This window comes from Macaca thibetana, chromosome 13, assembly GCF_024542745.1.
Source record: "Macaca thibetana thibetana isolate TM-01 chromosome 13, ASM2454274v1, whole genome shotgun sequence".
In the NCBI taxonomy this organism is placed as follows: Eukaryota; Metazoa; Chordata; class Mammalia; order Primates; family Cercopithecidae; genus Macaca; species Macaca thibetana.
This window is the reverse complement of record NC_065590.1, coordinates 37,070,519-37,078,089: the sequence shown is the minus strand read 5'-3', so window position 1 is coordinate 37,078,089 and position 7,571 is coordinate 37,070,519. Positions and strand designations below refer to the sequence as shown.

Sequence of the window (7,571 nt, the reverse complement as noted above, 5' to 3'; positions counted from 1 at the left end):
TATGGCCCCAAGCAGAGGTGGTGAAACACAGCCAGTGAGGTTTTTACTAAAAACAAAGGACTTGATCACCATCAGAGTTGTACAGTACAGTGAGGGCCACAGAAAATGCCTGGGTTTTGGAAGAATCCAGGTGACTGGTTCAAAAACAAAAGCAATTGGACAGAAAACAATTTGGTTGAGAACAAGTTGCAGCGGAAACAATTCAACCCAAAGGACAATTTGGTCTAAAAGTATACCCCACATTATTTTTCAAAAATTAGAATTTTAATGCAGCATGAAGGTGAATTGCATCATTTTGTGCCTTTTCAAGTATTTTGCTTACATTTCGGGATATTTAGTTTTACCCTGTGCTTTAAATTTCTAGTTAATTTTTTAGTTAACTATTTTTATTCTGTTCATTTTTAACGTTTTTTATCATGATTTGGCACATATATATGTATTTGTTTGTTTGTTTGTGTTTTGAGACAGAGTCTAACTCTTTCGTCCAGGCTGGAGTGCAATGGCATGATCTCGGCTCACTGCAACCTCTGTCTCCCGGGTTCAAGCGATTCTTCTGTCTCAGTCTCCTGAGTAGCTGGGATTACAGGCGTCTGCCACCATGCCCGCCTAATTTTTGTACTTTTAGTAGGGATGGGGTTTTGCCATGTTGGGCAGGCTGGTCTCGAACTCCTGACCTCAGGTGATCCACTGGCCTCAGCCTCCCCAAGTACTGGGATTACAGGCATGAGCCACCACCCCCAGCCAGCACATATAGATGTAAAAGTGCATAAAACATAAAGGTACTGTTTAATAGTTATAAAGTAAGAACCCACAAAAACACAACTAGTGAAGAGCCAGGACATCACTGGCCCCCAGGTACACCTGAGTGTCCTTCCTGACACAGCACCCTTGTTAGCCCTGAAGGACATAGCCACCCTGCTGCTGGGTGACTGCGTCCTTTTTGCCTTTGTCCTTTTGCCTCCTAAGAATGCATGTCTGTGGCTGGGCTTTAGGTTTGCCTATCTGTTTGAGAATACTACACAAACGAAATCATATTGTAAATGTTTTGTGTCTGGCTTCTTTCATTCAACACTGTGACATTCGTTTTTCTTGTGTGGTTGCAGTACACTCCTTTTCATTACCGTACTGTAAGGTTTATAACAGCAAATGTTGGAAACAATCTAAATGTTAAAAAATAGGGGAGGCTAGGCACAGTGGCGCATCCCTGTAATCTCAGCACTTTGAGAGGCCGAGGCGGGCGGATCACTTGAGGTCAACGGTTCCAGACCAGCTTGGCCAACATGGTGAGACCCTCGTCTCTACCAAACACACAAAAATTAGCCGGGCATGGTGGCTGGCTCCTATAGTCCCAGCTATTCCAGAGGCTGAGGCTGGAGAATCACTTGAACCCAGGAGGAGGAGTTTGCAGTGAGCCAAGATCGTGCCACTGCACTCTAGCATGGGCAACAGAGTGGGACTCTGTCTCAAAAAAAAAAAAAAAAAAAAAAAAAAAAAAAAAAAAGATAAAATAGAGGATTGGTTTAATAAAGATGAAAGTTTACAAAACAGAAATTACGATGTAATCCTACTTTTGTTAAAAGGAAAGAAAGAAAAGGCAAGAACGAGAGAGTGAGAGCGAAAGAGTGAAAGAAAATACATTCATATGAGTGTATATAGAGAAAGGTCTGGAAAAATACACCATGTTGTACCTAAGCAGGGTGAGTGAGTTCAAGGTTCTTATATATGTATATAAAATATGTGAGTGTGTGGCCCAGGTACAGTGGCTCACGCCTGTAATCCCAACACTTTGGGAGGCCGAGGCAGGCAGATCACAAGGTCAAGAGATCGAGACCATCCTGGCCAACTTGGTGAAACCCCGTCTCTATTGAAAATACAAAAATTAACTGGGCATGATGGCGGGCGCCTGTAGTCCCAGCTACTCGGGAGGCTGAGACAGGAGAATCACTCGAACCCAGGAGGCAGAGCTTGCAGTGAGCCGAGATCGCGCCACTGCACTCCAGCCTGCCGACAAAGCGAGACTCCATCTCAAAAAAAAAAAAGTGAGTGAGTGTGTGCATGCGTGTGTGTGTGTGTGTGTGTGTATGATATGTAGATCTAGATATAGATTGACTGAAGTTTCTGCTTTTCCCGCAAGGCTCACTCGTTGCTTTTGTAATTTAAAAAAAGAAAATACTAAAAGGAATTTAAACCATGAAAGAAAAAACAAAGCAATAAAAATGAACAATCAAAAAAGAGGATTTGGAGTTTTAGGGAGGTTTTAGAGGTTTTTTCTCTCCTAGTTTATTTTTAGCCAATTATGTCTCCTCTACTTGTTTGATGATTTTTTTTGGTGAGTTTTTTATTTTCATAATTTGATTTTTAGATGAATATTTCCAACCACAGTTAACTGTTTCTGAGTTTTGTTAATACCATATACACTGCTTAGTTAACCAAGACCTAGTTGTTGGTTACTTTAGCTTTTCAAATTCATTTTTGCCCACCTTGTCTTGCCTTGCTCTGTTTATAATAGATGAAAACAACCTAAATTCATTTTAATAAAATCTTTGTTTGTCCAAACTGTTCCAGCTAACTAAATTGAGTGCTCCAAAGTCAAGCCGGCTTAAATTCCAATCTCAGTTCAGCCCCTTACCATTTACACAACATTGGGCAAATTAACCTCTCCCAATCTCAATTCCCCCATCTACTAAATGGGGATAAAACCTACTTTGTAGATGTTTTGCGAGAATTAAAAAGACATTGCCTGGCTGGGTGCAGTGGCTCACGCCTGTAATCCCAGCACTTTGGGCGGGAGGATTGCTTGAGTCCAGGAGTTTGAGACCAGTCTGAGCAACATGGCAAAACCCCGTCCCTACAAAAAATACAAAAATTAGGCATGGTGGTGCATGTCTATGGTTGCAGCTACCCAAGAGGTTGAGGTGAGAGGATTGCTTGAGCCTGGGAGGTCGAGGCCACAATGAACTGTGATCGTGCCACTGTGCTCCAGCCTGGGACGACACAGCAAGATCCTGTAAGAAAATAAAAAGAAAGGAAAAGAAAAGAAAAGAAGAGAAAAGAAATGGCAAGGGAAGGGAAGAAAAGAAAAGAAAAGAAAGAAAAGAAAAAGAAAGGAAGAAAAGGAAACGAAAAGAAAAGAGAAAAGAGATCACCACATAAGCAAGCTGTGAGTTCCTTCATCTAGGGCTAGATAATTCTTTGTTGTGTGGGTTGCTTGGTGCATTGTAGGATATTTTGCAGCCTCTGACCTTTACTTACTAGATGCCAGTAGTCCCCCCATCCCCCGTCCCCTGGAAGATGTGACAACCAAAAATGTCCCCAGACATTGCCAATACTGCCTTAGACCTGTCCCTCTCTCACCTCCATAACAAATGCCCCCAAGTCCTGTTGGTTCCTCCTTCATGTTACCTTTGGAATCGGTTCCCCTTTCTTCCTAGCTGGCTTAGCCCTTCAGTCCTCACCAGGGCAGCACAGAACCCCCGAGGCAACCTCCCTCCATCAGGCCTTCTGCCCTGCCTCCCTCCAGGGGCTGCACAGAGGGGTGAGACACGAAAACATGAAGGTCTGCTTTTGCTCTTTGATTTTCTCCTGTTTCTCCCAGCTCAGGCAAGTATCCAGGCCTTTCATTTTACTAAGCCAAAAGCCAGTGTCGTGTGTAAGACCCAGGACACTTTTCTTCCCCATCTTCTGTGCCTGCCTAAACCCTGGATGAGTGTATGTCCCAGTGCTCGGACAGGGAGTTGTGGGTGGTCTCTGGATGAGTAAGGGAATATGCAGAGGGCAGATCTGGCTTGACAGGGGATCAACAGTGGTCAGTCCTGAGGACAACTGGCACCCACACACCTCTCAGCAGCCTCGCTTCAAGCAAGTGGCAGGACATCACAAGGGGTGGGTGCCTGGCGTCCCTAGAATGGGAAGACCTAAGACGGGGCCTCCTTGTGCCCCGTGCATGGCAGAGAAAGCAGCACAACCTTGTGGCCGGAAGGGCTCACATGTGCAGGGACGCTGGGCATTTCCATGGACACAGTGTGACTGCCACTGGGCAGCTTCGACCTGCAGGGTCCCCTTTCTCCAATGCTTCATTGCTGCATAAGTTTCTGGGACCTTTCCCCCAATCCACGGTAAAAAGAGCTCGCCAAAGTGACTGAGAATGGATTTCTCAAATGCCTGGCTGAATGGGGACTCAGAGTTGGACTTAATTTTCTTTTTTTTTTTTTTCTTTTTTTTTTTGAGAGCAAGTCTCACTCTGTTGCCCAGCCTGGAGTACAGTGGCACCATCTTGGCTCACTGCAACCTCCACCTCCCAGGTTCAAGCGATTCTCCTGCCTCAGCCTCCCAAGTAGCTGGGATTACAGGCACACACACCCCCATGCCCAGCTAATTTTTTTTGTATTTTCAGTAGAGACAGGTTTCACCATGTTTTCCAGGCTGGTTTTGAACTCTTGACCTCAGGTTATCTGCCTGCCTCTGCCTCCCAAAGTGTTGGGATTACAGGCATGAGCCATCATGCCCGACCAATTCACTTTAATTATGGAAAACGTTCTTAAATGACATCTCTCACATCAGCATCTATGAGTTTGTAAACTGAGGTTCAGATGCATCTCATGATGCAGAAGCCATCACGTCACTTCCCTGCCTCCAACCCTGCCCTGGCTCCCCATTACCTAAGAATGAAGGCTCCTCATGGTCTACCACAGAGGAAGCAGGGGCTCAGCCTCCACTCCAACTCCCAGGCCAGACATCACTAATCAATCACAGCATCTCGCTGGCTGTGTCTGAACACGGTCCCAGAATCCTTTGCAGCACTGCCCACTAGTCAAACTACTTCTGTCAGGTAGTTTCTCTATTTTACCCCCATTTCCCCATTTTACTGCTTCTTAGATCCAGATATACCACTGGCAGATACATTTACATTGCAGAGGTGGTGGTTGTTTCCTCCAAAAATATTAATAAACTTAAAACACACTTTTGAATTGAGTGCATTTTAGAGCCGAAATAAAAGCAGCATCTCCCTCCCTGGTCTCCTGGAGTTTCCTCAAAGGCCATGTGAGAGGATCCATGCTGGCCCCTGTCTTCTCCTGTCTCTGTTAGCCGACACCAGCAGGCTGGTCCTTGCCTCTCTGTTTTCTTCCCTTTCCTCCCTCTACCCTAAGTATTTCTGGGAAACATCAATTCATTTGTCTTTCAAGACTCACTTAAAGATCTCTAGGGAGCTGTCCCTGACCGCACAATGTCCCATCCAGCACAGTAGTGGGGAGGAGGTCACAGCACAGGGTCACTCTAAGTCCTGCCTACCTCCCTCTCCCAGACTGTCCTAGAGGACAGGGCTCCCTTCACACCCTTCCTAGTGCAGGGAGAGGCTCTGCTAGGAGCTCCTAGAGACGGGAAGAGCGCCACATGTGCCTTGGAGAAGTCACCACAGTCCAGCTCAGAGTTACACAGTTCTCCAGGCTTGGGGCTTACAGACCCACAGTATCAAGCAGTGAAAACTTGAAAGCCAATTGATTAGCCCGCGGTGAAAACATAACAGTCAGGTGGAGTGGATGGTCACAGTGGTCTGACCAGGGTCTGCCCTCCTTGCTACCCAGCCAAGAGGCTTCCTTACCCAAGGTTACTTGGCAACGGTGGAGTCAGTACAGGAGCAGTGACTGATGGGCCTGGAACGTGGGGTGGTGTCAGTTCTGACAGCTGCCCCAGTATCTCCTCAGTGGTAGAGGATCAGGTGGGCAGACCAGGTCACCTCCCTGGAGCGTGGAGGGTGGCCCTTCCCTCGCATGGCCACAAGGGCAGGACTCGTGGCCTTCAGTCTGTAACTCCAGCTGCCCTCTTGATGGACACATCGTGTTCTCAGATAAGGACACACCTTCGCACTGGTCCTCGAGGCAATCCCTGCACACCTGGGAGGCCTCCACTCTCCCGCCGCCGGCAGCACTCGGCTTCCTCACTTGTCTTTCTCATTTGCTGCCAAGGGCCACCCACGCCTGGCACTGGGTGGGTGATCTGAATGACTGGTGGCTCCCAGGCTTCTTTTTCGTAGGTGCATGGGTTAGCAATTCGGAAACTACTTTCTGGGTATTTTAGAACCGGGCAAATAAGTAACCTGGAGCCAGGTTTCTCATTATTAGAGAAAGAAGTTGCAAATCTCAAGGGGAAGGTGACGATCCTTTTGCAGCTTGTAAGCGTGATGATTGGGTGTTGGCGAGAGCGTGTGTGATGTGCCACCCTCACATCTTGTTACAACATCAGCACATTAGCCGTGCAACATGAGAAATAATAAATAAAGGGGAAGCTTAGACTAAACCCTAGAGTGTGGGGTTGGCATTGGAAGTATCAGCATGAATTCCTATTTTAATATATATAGAGAGAGAGAGATAAAAATATAGAGAAGTGGGCCGGGTGCGGTGGCTCATGCCTGTAATCCCAGCACTTTGGGAGCCAAGGCGGGTAGATCACGAGGTCAGGAGATCGAGACCATCCTGGCTAACACGGTGAAATCCCATCTCTACTAAAAAAAACTACAAAAAATTAGCCGGGTGAGGTGGCAGGCGCCTGTAGTCCCAGCTACTCAGGAGGCTGAGGCAGGAGAATGGCGTGAACCCGGGAGGCAGAGCTTGCAGTGAGCCAAGATCACGCCACTGCACTCCAGCCTGGGTGACAGAGAGAGACTCCATCTCAAAAAAAAAAAAAAAAAAAAAAAAAAAAAAAAAGAAAGAAATAGAGAGAAGTGTACTCTATGGTTTTCTTCTTAGCTCTGACCACTGAGAGGTCCTAGGAGTGATGACATGCCGGCAGCAAGAAGCACACACACCTGACACCCATATCCTTGTTTCTGAATATCTGACCCCACTCAAAGGAGCCAGGGCTCCTGGAGAAATGGCTGATCCCAGGGCTGGTACAGGGAAGGGACAAGATGAGCCTGGAACACCTTTTTTTTTTTTTGAGACAGAGTCTTGCTCTGTCAGCAGGCTGGAGTGCAGTGGCACGATCTTGGCTCACTGCAACCTCCACCTCCCAGGTTCAAGTGACTCTCCTGCCTCAGCCTCCTAAGTAGCTGGGATTACAGGCATGCACCACCACGCTTGGCTAATTTTTGTAGTTTTAGTAGAGATGGGGTTTCACCATGTTGGCCAGGCTGGTCTCAAACTCCTGACCTCAAGTGATCCACCTGCTTCAGCCTCCCAAAGTGCTGGGATTACAGGCATGAGCCACCACACCTGGCCTGCCTGGAACATCTTATTTCAGAAAATAAGGAAGGGCCCTGATGATGATGGGGACACGTCCCAAGGAGACAGGAGCCAGTTTGAAGCTGCTCCCATGGCCAAATCTAAAAGAGTTTCAGCATCCAAATAAATAATGATTGTAAATGAGTATAACTCATAGAAAAATAAGAATCTCTAAGTCCACATGGTATAAATCAACCAATAAATGAGTAGGGAAAGCTCTCCTGTAGAGTTGAGGGCCAGCTAATAGGTATAGAAGGATAGAATTAGTCCTGTACACCCAGCTACTTTGGAGGCTGAGGCAGGACGATCACTTGAGCCCAGGAGTTTGAGACCAGCTAGGGCAAAAAAGCAAGA

The 7,571-nt window shown here is 46.8% G+C and overlaps 1 non-coding gene across 1 annotated transcript; it reads left to right on the top strand.

Moving 5' to 3' along the window:
• Nucleotides 1-6,154: 6,154 nt before the first annotated feature.
• On the top strand, nt 6,155-6,258 carry LOC126934569 (small nucleolar RNA U13). The gene has a single exon (XR_007719032.1). It is a non-coding gene; the product is annotated as a small nucleolar RNA U13 (small nucleolar RNA).
• Nucleotides 6,259-7,571: the final 1,313 nt, after the last annotated feature.